This window comes from Pinus tabuliformis, chromosome 6 (genome assembly GCF_031772625.1).
Source record: "Pinus tabuliformis cultivar Carrire ecotype Pingquan chromosome 6, CPIR1, whole genome shotgun sequence".
Classification (NCBI taxonomy): Eukaryota; Viridiplantae; Streptophyta; class Pinopsida; order Pinales; family Pinaceae; genus Pinus; species Pinus tabuliformis.
The window spans coordinates 514,426,425-514,442,294 of NC_142292.1; positions in this window are offsets into that span (position 1 = coordinate 514,426,425).

Sequence of the window (15,870 nt, forward strand, 5' to 3'; positions counted from 1 at the left end):
CCTCATGAAGGCAATAAAGGTGAAAGAGGTAGGTATAAATCTGGTTCTAAGAACATTCCTTTTGATTTTGTAAAGCATGGAAAAAGAATTGAATGTTCCTTTTGTGGTTTGGATAACCATTATGTTTCTAGATGTTGGAAGAGGATCGCCACATACAGAAAACTTTTGAAGGAAAAGAAGCAAGCAACCAAAAGTCCACAGGACAAGGCAAATCATGTTGTCAAAAGGATGCACATGTGTTGCACTTACTGCCAGAAGCAAGGGCATCTTGTTGAAGGGTGTTGGACTTTGAATCTAACACTGCTTCCACCAAAGTTGAAGGAGAAGGTGGAAAAAGAAATGGCAGGGATGGAAATAAAGATTCCATGATTGATGTGTTTCAGGATGATTCACATATTGATGCTGATGTGCAAACCAAGGAGGGAACTTTGAAATGGATTGGTAAGAAATGGTTAGAATTCTTATCCAATTAAGACTGCATTTCCTTTGACGCATCTGTTTGCATTTCTTTGTGGAATAAATGAAAGTTGCAGGATCTTACCAAAATGGTAAATAGAAAGAAGTTGAGTAGGAAACTCATTTTATTGCTGCAACAATATGTTCATTTCAGCTTCGAAAGTACAATGCACTTAAGAGAAAGTTGAAAGATGGAATGCATGCATGAGAATGAGATGCATGTGATGCTGACTTGGGAGAAGTTAACTTGGTTTCCAAAATGGAGATAATGATGAAGTGTTTCATCTTTTGGAAAAGAGTCCTAAAGGTATTTTTCTACATGCTTGACCTGAAGGGTCATTTGTTTTAAAGGCATGTTTTATTGGCTTGTTATCTAGTCAATCATTTGTATGCAAATATAAGACATGGAAGGGTTCACAAAATGTGAAATCTATTTCTTTGTTGAAGCAGGAGTTAGCCCATGCAGTTGTTGTCTGTATGCCTACTGTTGTTAACAGTTATTGTTCACAGCTTTTCAAACAGGTACAAATGAAAGTTTTGTGGAGTAGATGTACTTCACATTGGTTTGAGCCACCTTGGATCAAGGATCAAGGCAAAGAAGTTCAAACTACCTTCTGTAAACTTCACAGCAGAAGTTATACATGAAGTCAAGGAGGAAAACAGTTCTTCCCAAGACGACTAACCCATCCAAGAAGGGAAGTAGTTAGAGATTGTGGTTCAGAGGTGCTATGCAAAGGAAAGTGTAGGGAGGCTGAAAGAAGAGGGTGTTGTTACTCTCATTACTACTCAGATCAGTATATCACTCTTTTAGTGGACAAAAAGTTCTTTTAGTGGGAAGGCATGATCCAAATTGGAACCCTAAACTCTCTTAAAGTTACGCAAACTTTATAAAGAAACTCATGCTAAAGTTCAAAGTATTGTGGATATCGAGCTTGTCAGAAATAATCTCTAAATAATGGTAACTTGCAGCCAGCACGAAGCAATGGGGACCTTCAGTCAAAGTGCTTGACCGTTGGCCCATGGAGACTGTGCATGGTGCAAAAATGGCAGTTGGGAAGCTCAAACCCAGAAAAGGAGGCTGTTTCTAACGCATCGCTGGGAAAAACCCCTTGAGAAGGAAAAAGACCTGAGTGCTCGGTCACAAGGGGAAATCAGAAAACCGTGGGAAAAGCGCTAAAACAATAGGCGGGTCCCGCGCTCCAAAACTGGCGGAATATCGGAGGCATTTTGGGTGGTAAGCGGATTTGTCAGAGGACCAAGCGATGCCATACGTTGAATGACGCGTGTCCGACGGATGAGAGAGAAAACTGCTCTCATCACAGGCTAACGATCGAGCAAGTCAACCGCGCGATAAGAGCGATGACCATAGGATCTAGAGGCCCAAGATCTAATGGCAGAAATTGCACCTGATGGATGACTAGATTTGGAGGGAGAAATAAGCTACGATGCATAAAGATTTGAAGTCCGACGTGGATGATGAGTTGGCAGAGATTCGTGTTTCATGGGAATTCTTGGAGTAAACGGAAATAATGACCGTTTCAAACGATCGTGTGTTTTTGGTGAACATGACACTTGTCCATTACGGGATAGGTGGCCACTTCCCTGTGAGGTGTGATGCTTAAAGCCACAGACTGATAGAGAGAGAAAAGGAGGAATGCGCAGAGAGGATAGAAGAAGAGAGGAGAGAGAACAAAAAGAAAAGCTGAATGCGTCGAGAGTCTTTGGAGTCACTCGAAGGTCGAGTGAAAAGCCAAAGAGCTCAATTCACAATAGCATATTGTTGTTGAATTTGCTTGGAGGTCGAGCGACTCACATAGGCATGTAAAGGCCAAGATAAAGAGCTTAGAGAAGCCAGAGCCAAGAGCCAGAGCGAGCGCAAGAAGCGAGAGCTAAGAGCCAGAACCAGAGCCCAAGCCAAAGAGCCAGAGTTAGAGTTAGATCCAAGAGCTAGAGCAAGAGCCAGAGCCAGAGACAAGAGCCAGAGCAAGAGCCAGAGCCAGAGACAAGAGACAGAGCTAGAAAGCCGAAGAGCTACAAGAGCCAAGGGATAAGATGGTGTTCTGAGCCCAATGTTCGTGTGTAAAACATTGGAGTTGAGTGTGGAACTTGTAAAAGAACTGTTGCCATAATCCCAGAGAGCCTAACTGAGTTGATTAGAGCTCAAGGAGACGTAGCCCAAGATATCAGGGTGAACTCCATATTATATTGTTGTCTTATGTGTTTTTTTTACTGCTGCTCTAACTACTGTTATATGAATTTATATATTAGTTTAAGTACCTTCCCATAACAACACAAACAACAGATTTTAAAGTAAATAATCAGCTGAAAACAAATACAAGCATACACCCATATTTTCAAGCATTTCTTAATTCCGCATTGGTTAATCATTAAGACTTGGGAAATTTTAAAACTTTGGAAGTGGGAGAGGTTCTTGTAAGTTAGACAAGAATCTTAAGAGCCCCAATTTCAGATCAAGGGTGAGCCTATAACTTGACTCCCGAAGTATATCCCACCATGAAAAGGCAAAGCTAAGGTGTCGAAAGACCCAGATATCGCCAAATGCATGGTTTCTACACCACCGTTGCTAGAAAAGGTGGTGTTTGAAGGCGCGCTATTGGGGTACATTCCCTCACTCAAGTTGGAATATTGAGACTTGGAAAACCAGGAGAAGTTCCCGCAGCTTGTGTTGAATAAATATTTGGCGAAAATTTATTATGAAGAAACCAGAGTAATGCGACAGGAGCCGATGAAGTGGGTCACGAGAGTGGAGAAAGCAGGCCTACTGAATATGCTCTGGGTGGTGCATTTTAGTAGAACCAATATCAACACCATGTGTATCTGGAAATTAATCGCCCTATTGTATGATGGGTGTCTCTAGCTGGGAGAACCCATCCCTATAACCGATATGTTGATTCATCAGATCACTATGTTGCACTACCAAGGGGTGGATCTAGTAGAGGCGTTTGGAGGAAAAACTAAAGAAAAGAAAATCACGGACCTGATGAAGAGTGAGTTCAACTTGGTAAAGAAGTCACACGGATATTTTATCTGCTCTATTATAAACAAGGTGGTGCAATTTTCCATGTAGATCTTGGCCTGCAAGATCATGTGGAAGTGTCGTGCGGACAAGGTTTCGACGTCGGTAATTTCATTAGCTGCGCAATGTGCTAAGGGTGTGTAGTAAAACTGGGTGAAATACCTTTGCAAGGAGTTTTTGGCCAACTGTCGTGAAGCCTAGGATGAGGGAAATACATTCCATTATGCTTGGTTATTTTTGCTGATTGTACTAGTGGCATGGAGGATGCCGGAGTACAGCTAGTTTCCTCCATAAGACCCAAACCTTCCAGAGGCAGCGAAGTTCGCTTCGCTCTGGGTGACCAAGTATGCAACGCAAGTCATGGAGACCAAATTTTTTTGGGTGCTGGTCGAGATGGATCTCTGCATGGTGATCATCCAGAGGCCAAGGTTGTCATCGAATCTATTTGAACAATTGGAGCCTTATGCAGAGTTCAAGGCAAACTTTCACAACGTTTCCATCTATGCGAGAGGAGATCCAAAGAAGACGTGGTACAAGTTACCCTGCAGGAGGTTGTTGGAAGATGACTAGGGAGTGGCTACACCCATCAGACCTTGGCGTGAGTACAATCAAGGGTGGGGAAATTTCCTCAGCACAGACCACAACAACACAAAAATGGGAGGAGGTTGAGCAGGCTGCATCTCGAGAGAAATATGTGTAGCAGAAGAAGGAAGCTGCTACCAAGGCGTCTACTGCTAAGGAAACTATTGAGAAAGAATGGGTGGCCAAGGAGACTACTTTCAACGTTTAGGAGTTTGCTTCTCATTATACTGAGGACCAGGAAGAGTCCAATGTTGATGGAGGTGGAGGCGTGGAGTAGGGAACCCCCTTTAGAGTACAGAAGTGCTCCAAGGAGACTACTTTAGGACCTAGGAAGAAGCAGAAGTCCGACATGCATGCGGACGTTGACCTAATGGTCCTCACTGAAGGGGCCTTGGATGAAATTGGGGATAAGGTCTGCGACACCACAACAGAATTGTGGGCACAGTTTGAGCAGTAGTACCAACAAGCACCAGGAAATGTGTAGAAGGATTTGTGTGATCTATAGATCCAAATGTGGCGATTCGATATTCAGGTTAGCCTACCGAAAGAAAGCATGACTGTGATGGATACAGATCGATCTCTGGACCTCAGAGTCATGCAATTGCCAGAGTGGGCCCTACGCGCCCAATTAGAGGAATTGAACACTCAACTGTCATAGCTTAAGGATCTGGGTGTCAATATCGCGACAATCCCTATACAAACCCTCCATGAACTGCACCAAGGAGTGCCTGATGAGCTAAGGGAGAAATGTGTGCTACTGGTCATCACTGAAGTTAAAACCAACAACCAGCAAATCTTCACAGAAAAGTCATAGGAACTCAAAGAGAAGAAAGAAATGTCCATGTGCAGCCAAAACTTGGAAGAAATAATTACACAAGCATGTAATACGCTACCATAGCTCAACATTCCCACAGATGCAGAGTCAGTAGAGAAGATTCAGAAGTTGGCTGCAGCAGTCAGGGAATCAAGGGATGAAATTGGCCGAGTCTGATTTAAACTTTAGCTGTAAATCTCAGAGTTGTAGTTGAAGTTGCAGCCGACCACTTCGCTAGAATTCCAGGAGTAGTGCGGAGAAAAGATTAAGGGGATGGCCACACTAGACACAATAGTCAAGGACTGTGTAAAATTATTTGAGTAGGCCATGGAACTTTGGACATATCTACAGGAGGACCCCACTTTATAGAAGATAGACATTGATATTAGGGAGAAGCAACAACAATTTGATGAAATAAGGTTGACTGCACATGCTTTGGCCCCAATCTAGCGCTTCACACGCTTATAGGAAGGGAAGTTGCTGCAAAACGAAATTGAGGAGCTGTGCCGGAAAGAGGCCATCTTGAGGGCTAGAACACAGTCTTGGATAGAGGAAGCCAACTAGCTTACTCTATCATTTCAGACCAAGTTAAAGGGAATCCAGTAGACATAGAGAACAATGGAAGGCCCTACTACAGAGAAGCTCGTCAAGGAAGTACAATAGGCAGCTATACAGGGCACAACTGATTTGCAGGTTTTGAAGATGGAGTTCCGCGAACTCCAGGAAAAGATTGCAGCACCAATTGAGTGACTAGAGGATGAGTCACCTAATTGTGTTGGGGGCCTGTTGGGATGGGGTCCCTAGGGTTATTTTTTGGTTAGATTTTGGATTAAATTTTGTATAAAATGTAAAGTCTTCGTGAAATATGGAAGCAGAGTGTGAAGATAGTATGAGTCAAAGGGGCTTTAGTCCCTTAGGTGGGTAAGTGATAAGAAGGTTTTGAGACCTGCCCATGGTCCGCGGACCATGGTATTGTAAGAAAAATGATATATATAGATGAGTCATAGCGAGTCTAGAAAAGTAACTAAGAAAGAAGATCATTGTTTTGGGCAAGAAGCTAAGGCAGGAAAGGTTTGTTTCCTGTACTTAGGTGAAGGGGAAGACTCCTGTAGATGAGTGCATGGAGACCTTGGTAAGTCTGTAGGCTGAGTGCGCGGGCCTTTGCAGCTGAGAGCGTAGGGAAAAGAAGTCTGTACTTGATCGATCATACATAATAAATATGTTTTGAGCCAATTCTGATGCATTTGTGTGTTATTTCTTATTTCTGCAAGTGTTTATTATTTCACTCTGTGTTAATATTTATATGAATTAATGTTTATCTAGTGTTCGAAAGTAGTACATCAGTAATGTTCATGCATGTTATGAAATTAATAACCTTCGCGAATATCTAAAAGTTGTTTAAGTGAATTTACTGTAATCATCCGTTTTAGAAGGGTTAGGGTTCACGAAGATAGATCTAAGCCCTAGGAACCACAAGAACGTATCACATTGACCTTTGGATGCAAAAACCTGGTTCTGTCATCCCCCAATATTGCTTTGGGTGAGACTGCATCCTGCGCTACGTAGGTTGTTTCCAAAAGGAACAACATTTAGGGTTTTGTTGGTTAGTGCAGATAACATTGAACTTGGATCAGGGTCCATTATGCCAACAATTACTTTGTCTGTCCTTCACCTACTAAAAACACTCTATTATGTTCTTCATAATTTTTTAACTACTAACTTGATAGACCTTGAACGAAAGTTATATTATTTTGTTAGTTAATAATCTCTTAGATGCCAATTACATTTTTGAATACTATGATTATAGGGCTTGCTCTAAAAAAAATTCCAAAATACCCTTCTTGATGCTATTTTCTTGAAGTGTATAGCATCCCTTTTCAATGCCAAACAATAAGAGAAATTTTAAGGCAAGTAATTCAACATACTTATTTGATCCTCTGCCAAAATTGAGCTGCATTTTGAAAAAGTGATGCTCCTGTAGGAACAAACAAACCCACCACTACACATTCCACTTTCTAAGGAAGCCCCATCAAAATAGGCCCATGAAGAAGAGGTGTCAATTTCTATGATAATGTGAGGGGCATGCCTTGAGTCCAACATTGGAAGTAGAGAGAAAGTGGCTATGACCAATGCTACCACCTTGTCTGTTGATGAAGGCTTATCCTAGAAGATGTATTTGTTTCTTGTAAGACACACACCCAAACAGATGAGTAGAGGAATGTTTACGTACTTCTTTTAGCTTATCTTCTTCCACCAAGACTACCATGCCTCCATAAAATATTCTTCAGCCCATACGATTATTATGCTAGTTAATTGTTTGTAACAACCTAGATTTTCAATGTAAAGACAAAAGATAGTAACACGTGTGCTACTGATTCTTCAACATTTTTTCACAACGTACATCTATTGGGCCCTTCCTTCCACCTCTTTCGAATATTATTCCTGGGAAATTTTGTTTTCAAGAAGGCATCACATGAATACTCGGACCTTTGCTTGACACTTTAATTTCCACAATCTCTTCCACCACTAGGCTTGGGTCTCTGTATATCTACAAGGATTAGGTGTAGGTAATTTGTTTTGGGTATATATTCCCAAAACAAAGAATGTACCCAACACTGTGAATCCTCTCAGTCTCATATTCTGACATGCGATAAATTTAAGGAAGTAGTGTAGTTCTACCAAATTCCCATGAAAGCAACACGGAGATTGAGTTGATTACCATAAGTCCATCCTTGGGCCCATATCATGGATCGAGTGTCATCTTCCCATTAGAGAAATTTTGAGGTAAAAAATGGGACTAAAAAAAAAATGTACAACAAAAATGAACTTTATCAAAACCAATAGGATTTAATATGATGATGTCAACCATAGGGGATGATTCATAATAAAAAGATAAAAAAAACTACTTTTTTCAACTTATCTCCCTATGATTTTACTCAAATTTTGAGAAAGAGCACTCATTGGATGCATAATTTAATTTTGTATACAAGGAGTACCCATGTTGCATACTTTTGATGGACCCTACTATACTAAAAATGTTAAATACATGAAAAAACGTGATTGCAATCACATTTTTTCATGTAGTAGGATCCATCAAAAGTATGCAACATGGGTACTCCATGGATGGAAAATTAAATTATGCATCCAAGGAGTGCTATCACTCGTAATTTGAGTAAAATAATAAGGAGATAAGTTGAAAATATGAGTTGAAAAAGTAGTTTTTTTTTTTTTTTTTTTTTTTTTTTCCCTCCAAAACTTGATGAGGTAATCTAATATTATTTTATTATTTCTACTATTCTTTTATAATATTCCTTAGTAGACCCATTTTAGACCTCAAAATTTCTCTAATGCACTTGATTCAGGGTAACCTTTCCATTTACTTTTAAGAACATTACCAATTCGGCCTAGAATGAAAACTTTCCCTACATCCCACTCAGGGGTCTTCGCCAATCCTCACTTTTTGTCCGTTTCCTACCTTCCGCGCAAGTCCACTTTCAATTACAGAGAAGAAACCTAAAAATTCCTTCCATATCAGTAAATAATTATAAAATTTCTTGTTAGGGGAGATGATCCAGTCAATAATTGAAAGTGGATAGATATATTTCTTGTGCACCACCAAGGTCTGGAGACTGTTCGTGGAGAGTAGTCTCCACCCCAGTTTAGCTGCAAATGCCTTCATAACTAAAGGAATGATTTTTATTCCCCAACCCCCCTAGGCCTTTGGAACTGTGATTTTTTCCCATTTGACCCATGGAAGGACCAATATCTCTTTTTAGCTAGCCCATAAAAATCCATAGCACAATTGGCGGATAACATTAAGAAACCTTTGGGGATCCATGATAAGGATCTCCAATATATAGGGATGACCTCCAAAACAAATTTTATAAGTAACAACCTACTAGCTCTTGACAACCATCGAAAACTACACACCTTTAGACTCTTTTCAATTTTTTCAATGAGACATTGTTAATCTACTTTTTTGTAGTCATTTGGCTTGAGGTGAAAGCCAAGTACTTCAACCCTTCAATGAAAATATTTGTATGAAAATGAAATTGTGTTTGTGCATTTATGGATTCATCCAAAATTAGTGAAAGGGGGGAAATAGTACATTTTTGAACATTCACTTACATACCTGACACTTTCTACAAAAGTTGTAGGGAAGGATTGATGGCACTGATTTCTCGATTGGATCCATAACAAAATAAAAGAATATCACCCACAAATAGTAAGTGGATAATTGTCATATCTTCAGCCACAAATATCCCCTTCAAATCACCCCTTCTTTTGGCTTCTAAAATCAGCCTGCTAAAGCCTTCTGTTATCAAAAGGAACAATAATGGAGATAGTGGACAACCTTGTTGAAGTCCATGTTATGCCTGAAAGAAAGCTGATGCCAAGCCATTGATGAAAACAACAAATGAAGCCAACATTATGTAACTCATGATCTAGTTGATAAAGAGCATGTCAAACCCAAGATGTGTAAGAATCAACCAAATATATAACCAACTAACCCAATATTATGCTTTTGACAGGTCAATCCTTAACATCATGCCCTTTAGTTTTTTTTTTGAAAGCTATGAAAGCCCTCTTGAGCCACCCCTATAGCCTTATGTATTTAACGTCCTTCTTGGAAGGAAAAATGCTCCATTGAGCACATTTTTTGAGAGAATTGATTTGATTCTATTTTCAATAATCTTCGGTATCACCTTATAAAAAAAATTACAAAGGGAGGTAGGAAAAAATTCATCGAAGGATTGGGGGACATCCATTTTTGGAATAAGAGAAATAAAAGTGGAATTAAAAGAAGCCAACACTCTTCTATTTTTTCTAGAGTCCTCCACGACTCTCAACAAGTCCTCCCCTAGAATAACATATAATTTTAGGAAGAATTCAACTGTCCAACCATCAGGCCTAGCACTCTTGTCCTTTTGGAAGTTGTGAAGGACCACTTGCAACTCTCTGCCTGTCACTTGTTCCATTAATCTCTAGTTGTCTTCATCATTTGAGAAGCAGGGGAAATCCCGTGATAATTAGATAACTTCTACGATTGATGCTTCCAAGGGAGCTTTACATAAATGACTGAAGTGTCTTTTCCCAAATTTTGATTATTCCTCAAATGAAGTAGCACTCTCACCCTTAGGATCATTTAGTGCCCAAACAATGTTGGCTACTTTTTTTCCCTTTTTCTAGTTTTGAAAAAAATCATATTCTTGTCACCACTCTGCAACCAAAACACTCTCCTTTTCGGTTTCCATTTCCCCTCTTTTTCTTCCAAGGTCCTTATTTTCGAGGCCTCAAGTTGAAAGATTCTTTGTTTGGAGTCCTTAGACACATACCCATGCCCTTTGGGCTCAGTCTCCCCAATTTATCCTCAATAGATTTAAGCTCTTCATCTTCTTTCAAAAATTTCTTTGGATAGACCATTGCACTATAGTTTTTTTAATACCTTTTAAAGTTTTCTGCAAATTAAGCAACTATAAATGAGTCTTTATCAGGGTTATACGAAACCTAGTTCTTTGAGACCATCTCGAGGAATTAATTTTCATTAAGCCAATATGCATTAAATTTAAACAAAATTCCAAGTTTATTTAGGGCCCTTTCAATTCTAGAAAAATAAGGTGATGATCTGATTCACCACTTGAACCAATCCATTGTCTAAACAAGGGAGTCTTCTCTGTTAAGGATTTTTCCATCAAAAATTGATCCAAATTTTTTGCTACCCTTTCTTCATCTGAATGCTAGTATGATGGGACACGTATTCCAATATGAATGGTGGACAGGAAATCCTAGTGTGTGTTCGTTTGGTTGTTCATGGCTAAGGAAATTGGCAAAGGCATTAAAGAGGCAAAAACGTATTTTGGTAAAATTATTTATGAAAATACTGGAAATTAGGAGAAAAGGAAGGTGAAAGGTCACATGTTGCACGTGAGGAGGAAATTGAAGGAAAATAATGGAAAATGAAGAAAATAGAGGCCTCATCAATAAAAAGGCTTATGAGGATCAGTGGGAAAGACTTGGTCAGTTTAGCTTTGGAGCTCTCTCATTATTCTCTCTCTCTCTCATACTCTTGGAAACTTAGAGTTTTCTTGGAGCACTTTGGCATTGGAGCAAGAAAGGCAAAGAAGGCAAGAGAAAGCAAAGATCAAGGAAGGAAAGGTAGGATCATGCATCTACAACATGATTCATTGCAGGTATCAACTTGCATGTGTATTTTCCTTGCTATATTTGGCATTAAAGGGATTGCATGTGTTTCTTTTCTACCATGGCATGGGTTTTTCTAGGTGTGACAGTATTTTTGGCCTAGCCTTGCCATTTCCTAATAGCTTTGATGAGATGGGTTTTCCCATGCATTTTGTGGGGGATGGCCAGATTGGATTTGAAGATGAGTGGGGTGAATCTTCGAATTGACAAACACATGGTGGTAGTGGTCCCTGAACTAGACTGAGGATGCACGAAGCCACTGGCCTAGTAACCCTTGAACTGGACTGTGGGTTGTATTAAATCCATATAGTGTGCCTCGATGGGCCTAGGAATCCTTGTTGGTGAATGGCGGGATATACGGTAAGGCTAAGAGGTGGATTTTATCTCTGTTGGGCCTAGTGATTCTGGGATGGAATGCTCGGTAAATCCGAGAGAGTATGTCTCGGTGTAGGGCCTAGTGATCCTTGGATCAGACCGCGGATGCATGGTAAATCTTGAGAGACTAGGAGGTACTCAAATTCCTCATGGTGTAGGCAGAGAACTTCGGTGGCATCCACATTGATTGGTGTTTTTGATGTGTTCTATAAGTCCCACATTCATGCTTGGAATATGGCACGGGGGGTGATTGGTTGAAGAGAGACTTGGCTCAGCCAATCTATGGTCGGGTGGAACGTGGTAGTCCCATCACCTGTTGGTTCATTGCATTATTAATGAAAAATTCATTGCCTCGATTTTCATGTGCAAATGTACTAATGTATATATTTTGATTGCTGATATGTTTATTGTATTTCTATTCTTATTATGTTGTTTATATTCAAATTTACCTCGGAGGGTGTTATACTTGGTGGATATGTGTGGTTTGAATAAGGAGTTGCATGTAGAGTCTTGGTTAATGAAGTTGGCTATAGGTACAAAGAAGCAAGTTCATCCGTGGGTAAGAGATTGCACATTTGATTTAAATGGTATGCCTACAACAACACATTTAAATGTACTACCATTGGGTTCATACAATATGTTATTGGGCATGGATTGGTTGTATCTACATAGAACCAAAGTAGAATTCTATGACAAAGCTATCGAGTGTGTTGATGACAATGGAGAACCAAAAGTCTTACAAGGTAAGAAGAAAGCCACATTGGTTAGGATGCAAACAACTATGAAAGAAAAGCATAGCCGCAAGAAAGGGTGCAAGCTATTTGAAGTACACATTTCTAGTGATAAGGGTAATGAGGTTGATGATGTAGATGTGTTGAGTAGATACCCAATGTTGCAGCAGTTTCAGGATGTATTTCCTGAGGACATTACAAAGTTTCCACCTCATAGGGAGGTAGAATTTTCTATTGAGTTAGTGCCAGGGGAAACTCTGACATTAAGCACACTTGAGTTGGTTGAGTTAAAGTTACAGTTAAAGGAAATGTTTGACAAGGGATACATTAGGCCAAGTGTATCACCATGGGGTGCACTGGTCTTATTTGGAAGGAAGAATATGGTACTATTAGATTATGCATTGACTACAAGCAGTTGAACAAAGCGACTTTCAAGAACAGATATCCTTTGCTGAGGATTTATGACTTGTTCTATCAACTGAAGGGAGCAACAATCTTCTCGAAGATTGACTTCAAATATGGATACCATTAGGTACACATCAAAGAGGATGAAATTTACAATACTACGTTCAGGACCAGGTATGGGCATTATGAGTTTGTTGTTTTTCCATTTGGCTTTACTAATGCTCTAGAAACATTCATGTGTTTGATGAATAGTGTCTTGCATCCATATTTTGATAAGTTTTTTATTGTGTTCATTGATGATATACTGGTATATTCTAAAAGTGAGGAAGAGCATGGCGAGAACTTAGCAACAATATTGAGGTTGTTGAGGGAGCATCATTTGTATGCTAAACTTAGCAACTGTAGTTTCTTTCAAACTAAGGTGCACTACTTGGGGCATGTGGTCTCCAAGGAGGGAATTACAGTAGATCCAGAGAAGATAAGGGCCATCATAGAGTGGGTAGCTCCTAAGAGTGTGGATGAGGTAAGATCTTTCATGAGTCTGGTAGGATATTACAGGAGTTTCATCAAGAAATTCTCGCAGTTTTCTTATCCCATTACATCCTTGTAGAGGAAAGGTAAGAAGTTCAAATGGTCTGAGGAGTGTGAGGCTAGCTTTGAGTAGCTTAAGTAGTTTTTGATGCATACACCAGTACTATAGATTGTAGATTTGGTCTAAGAGTTTGTGGTATGCGCAAATGCTTGCAAGAGAGGGTTTGTGGAGTCCTTATGCAAGATGTCAGGTATATGGAGATTGCGCACATGTTGCAGTAGGGTGATAGTACAGGTACAGGTATAGGTGCAGGTGCACAGGGCATGGACTATCATCTGGAAACAGATGGATTGGTTAGGTTCTGAAATAAGATATATGTACAAGATAACAGTGAGCTCAAGAAGGTGATCTTGAGGGAGTTTCATGTGAAACCATATTTAGGTCACCCAGGTTATCAAAAAGACAATGACAATGGTGAAGATATATTACTATTGGCCGAATTTTAAGAGGGATGTAGTAGATTTCATGGCTAGATGCTTTGAATGTTAGCGAGTGAAGGTAGAGTGTAAGAATCCAGTTGGTCTGCTACAACTAATTGTGATTCCAGAATGGAAATGGGAGGTCATTTCCATGGAATTCATCACAGGGTTGCTGAAGATATTAAAGCAACATGATTCCATCATGGTCATTGTGGATATGTTAAAAAAGGTTGCACACTTCATTTCGGTGAAGTCTACGTTCTTAGCTAGTGATGTGGCACAAGTTTTCATCAGAGAGCTGATTAGAGTACATGGTGTTTCGAAGAAGATTGTCTCAGACAGGGATGCAAAGTTTACTTCCAAGTTTTGGAAGGAGTTATTTGCAGGTTTGGGCATAGAATTGGCCTTTAGCATAACTTATCATCCACAAACAGATGGACAAACATGTTGAAGAATCTAGGGCAAATATAGTTACTATGATTCTTCTTAGCATGATAAATATTTGTGAGGTATTTTAACTTTTTTCGTATTAGCACAATATTATCTTGATATCATTAGTGTGTTCATTTCTTACTTCATCAAACAGTTACCAAAATATAAGAGACAAGAACACAAGGTGTTGGCTTTTAGTCAGGGCCAAAAACACTCCCTCTTGGAGAGGAAAACCCACACAAAATTCTTCTTATAGAGACTCTACTTGACGAATACCAAGATCATGATCCTTAACCTACTAGGCCACTCCAATACCAAGACACAAATCCTCTTCTTTTTCATTGTTGAGATCATCTTCATTTAAATAATGAATCCATACAAGTGAGGATAGTTTTAAATAGAGGAGGAATGACCTGTTATAGAGTTTTATGAACCCAATGTTTCGGACTACCAAGTGAGTCCATCATCAGGGGCTGCGACAATAGATATTCTAGAGATATACGCAGCCCCTGATTATGGACTCACTTGGTAGTCTGAAACGTTGGGTTCATAAAACTCTATAACATGTCATTCCTCCTCTATTTAAATCATCTTCATTGCTGCACCATTGAGGCCATCACTACTGCATCACTTCATTACTGCTGCAACATCTTTGCTGTTCCTTCACCGAAGTCTTCATCAACTATATCTTCCATGTTGAGATATGTATTTGAGAGCTAACTTTTGATCCATCGAGATCATCACTGTCTTCTTGTATCCTTTACAGAGATCATGACCACGTGAGGATCATGATTGCACCTTGACCGAAAATGTAACTATGTGTGTATAGAATTCATCCTTATCCAAAATTGTGAGAGTATTTGAGTGTGTATAACATTCATCCTTATCTAAAAATCTAGAGGGATCCTTCTCCTAATCAAAACACAGTCCTGCACCTTATTCCGAGACTTCTATAACTTTGAACTTGACCAAGATTTTAGAGAGGAGTGCGAGGATCTCACTTTCCAAATGTGAGGGTGCAAGCTCCTTTATATATTAGTTTGTACCTATATTTGAGCCAACATGTCCACTGAAAGTGTTGTGTCTCCTTTGCGAGCCGACTTGTTATTTATATTTATCTTGAGGCAGACATGACTACCATTCTTCATTTTTTTTTGGCAGACATCTTCATGCTTGTATTTGGAGGATTATGCTTGTCTTGGAGGGACTTTTAGACTAGTATATATCTTTACACATATGCTCAAGAAGAGCTATTTACATGTCTTTGACTCTTTGAATTTCATAGACCTATGGAATGAGAAATAAAATCGTTCTTATAATTTACAAAAATAATATTTATTTTTATTTACAAGTACAATGATCAAAGTTACATTTGTAAATAACAAACCTAGTTACACTTTCTTCAACACCCCCTCTTAACTAGGGATGTATTCATAATGGTACTTGGTTATTCTTGATCTGAATAATTTATCATAAGAAGAATCATATTGGTAATCCTACCTGTATATCATCATATCAATGAACATTGTCACAGTGCAAGGCCTTGACTAACAACTCCATCTCTCCATGAGACCATGAGCTACAATGCTGGCGAGACCAATGATTTATAGACACCTTAATCATTGTCTCTGAAGGTACATACCCACCCGAGTGTTCACTGAGTATGACATTCTAGGACTATTCGTATCTTGGGTTCCCAACCTTCAAAGGATATCGATCCTCTTGCCTACTCTTATCTTGGATTCCCTACACATATTCAAAGAGTATCGAATGCCTGATGATTACCCAATTCTCCCATTATTTCTTCTCAAGTGAAGGCAAGAATG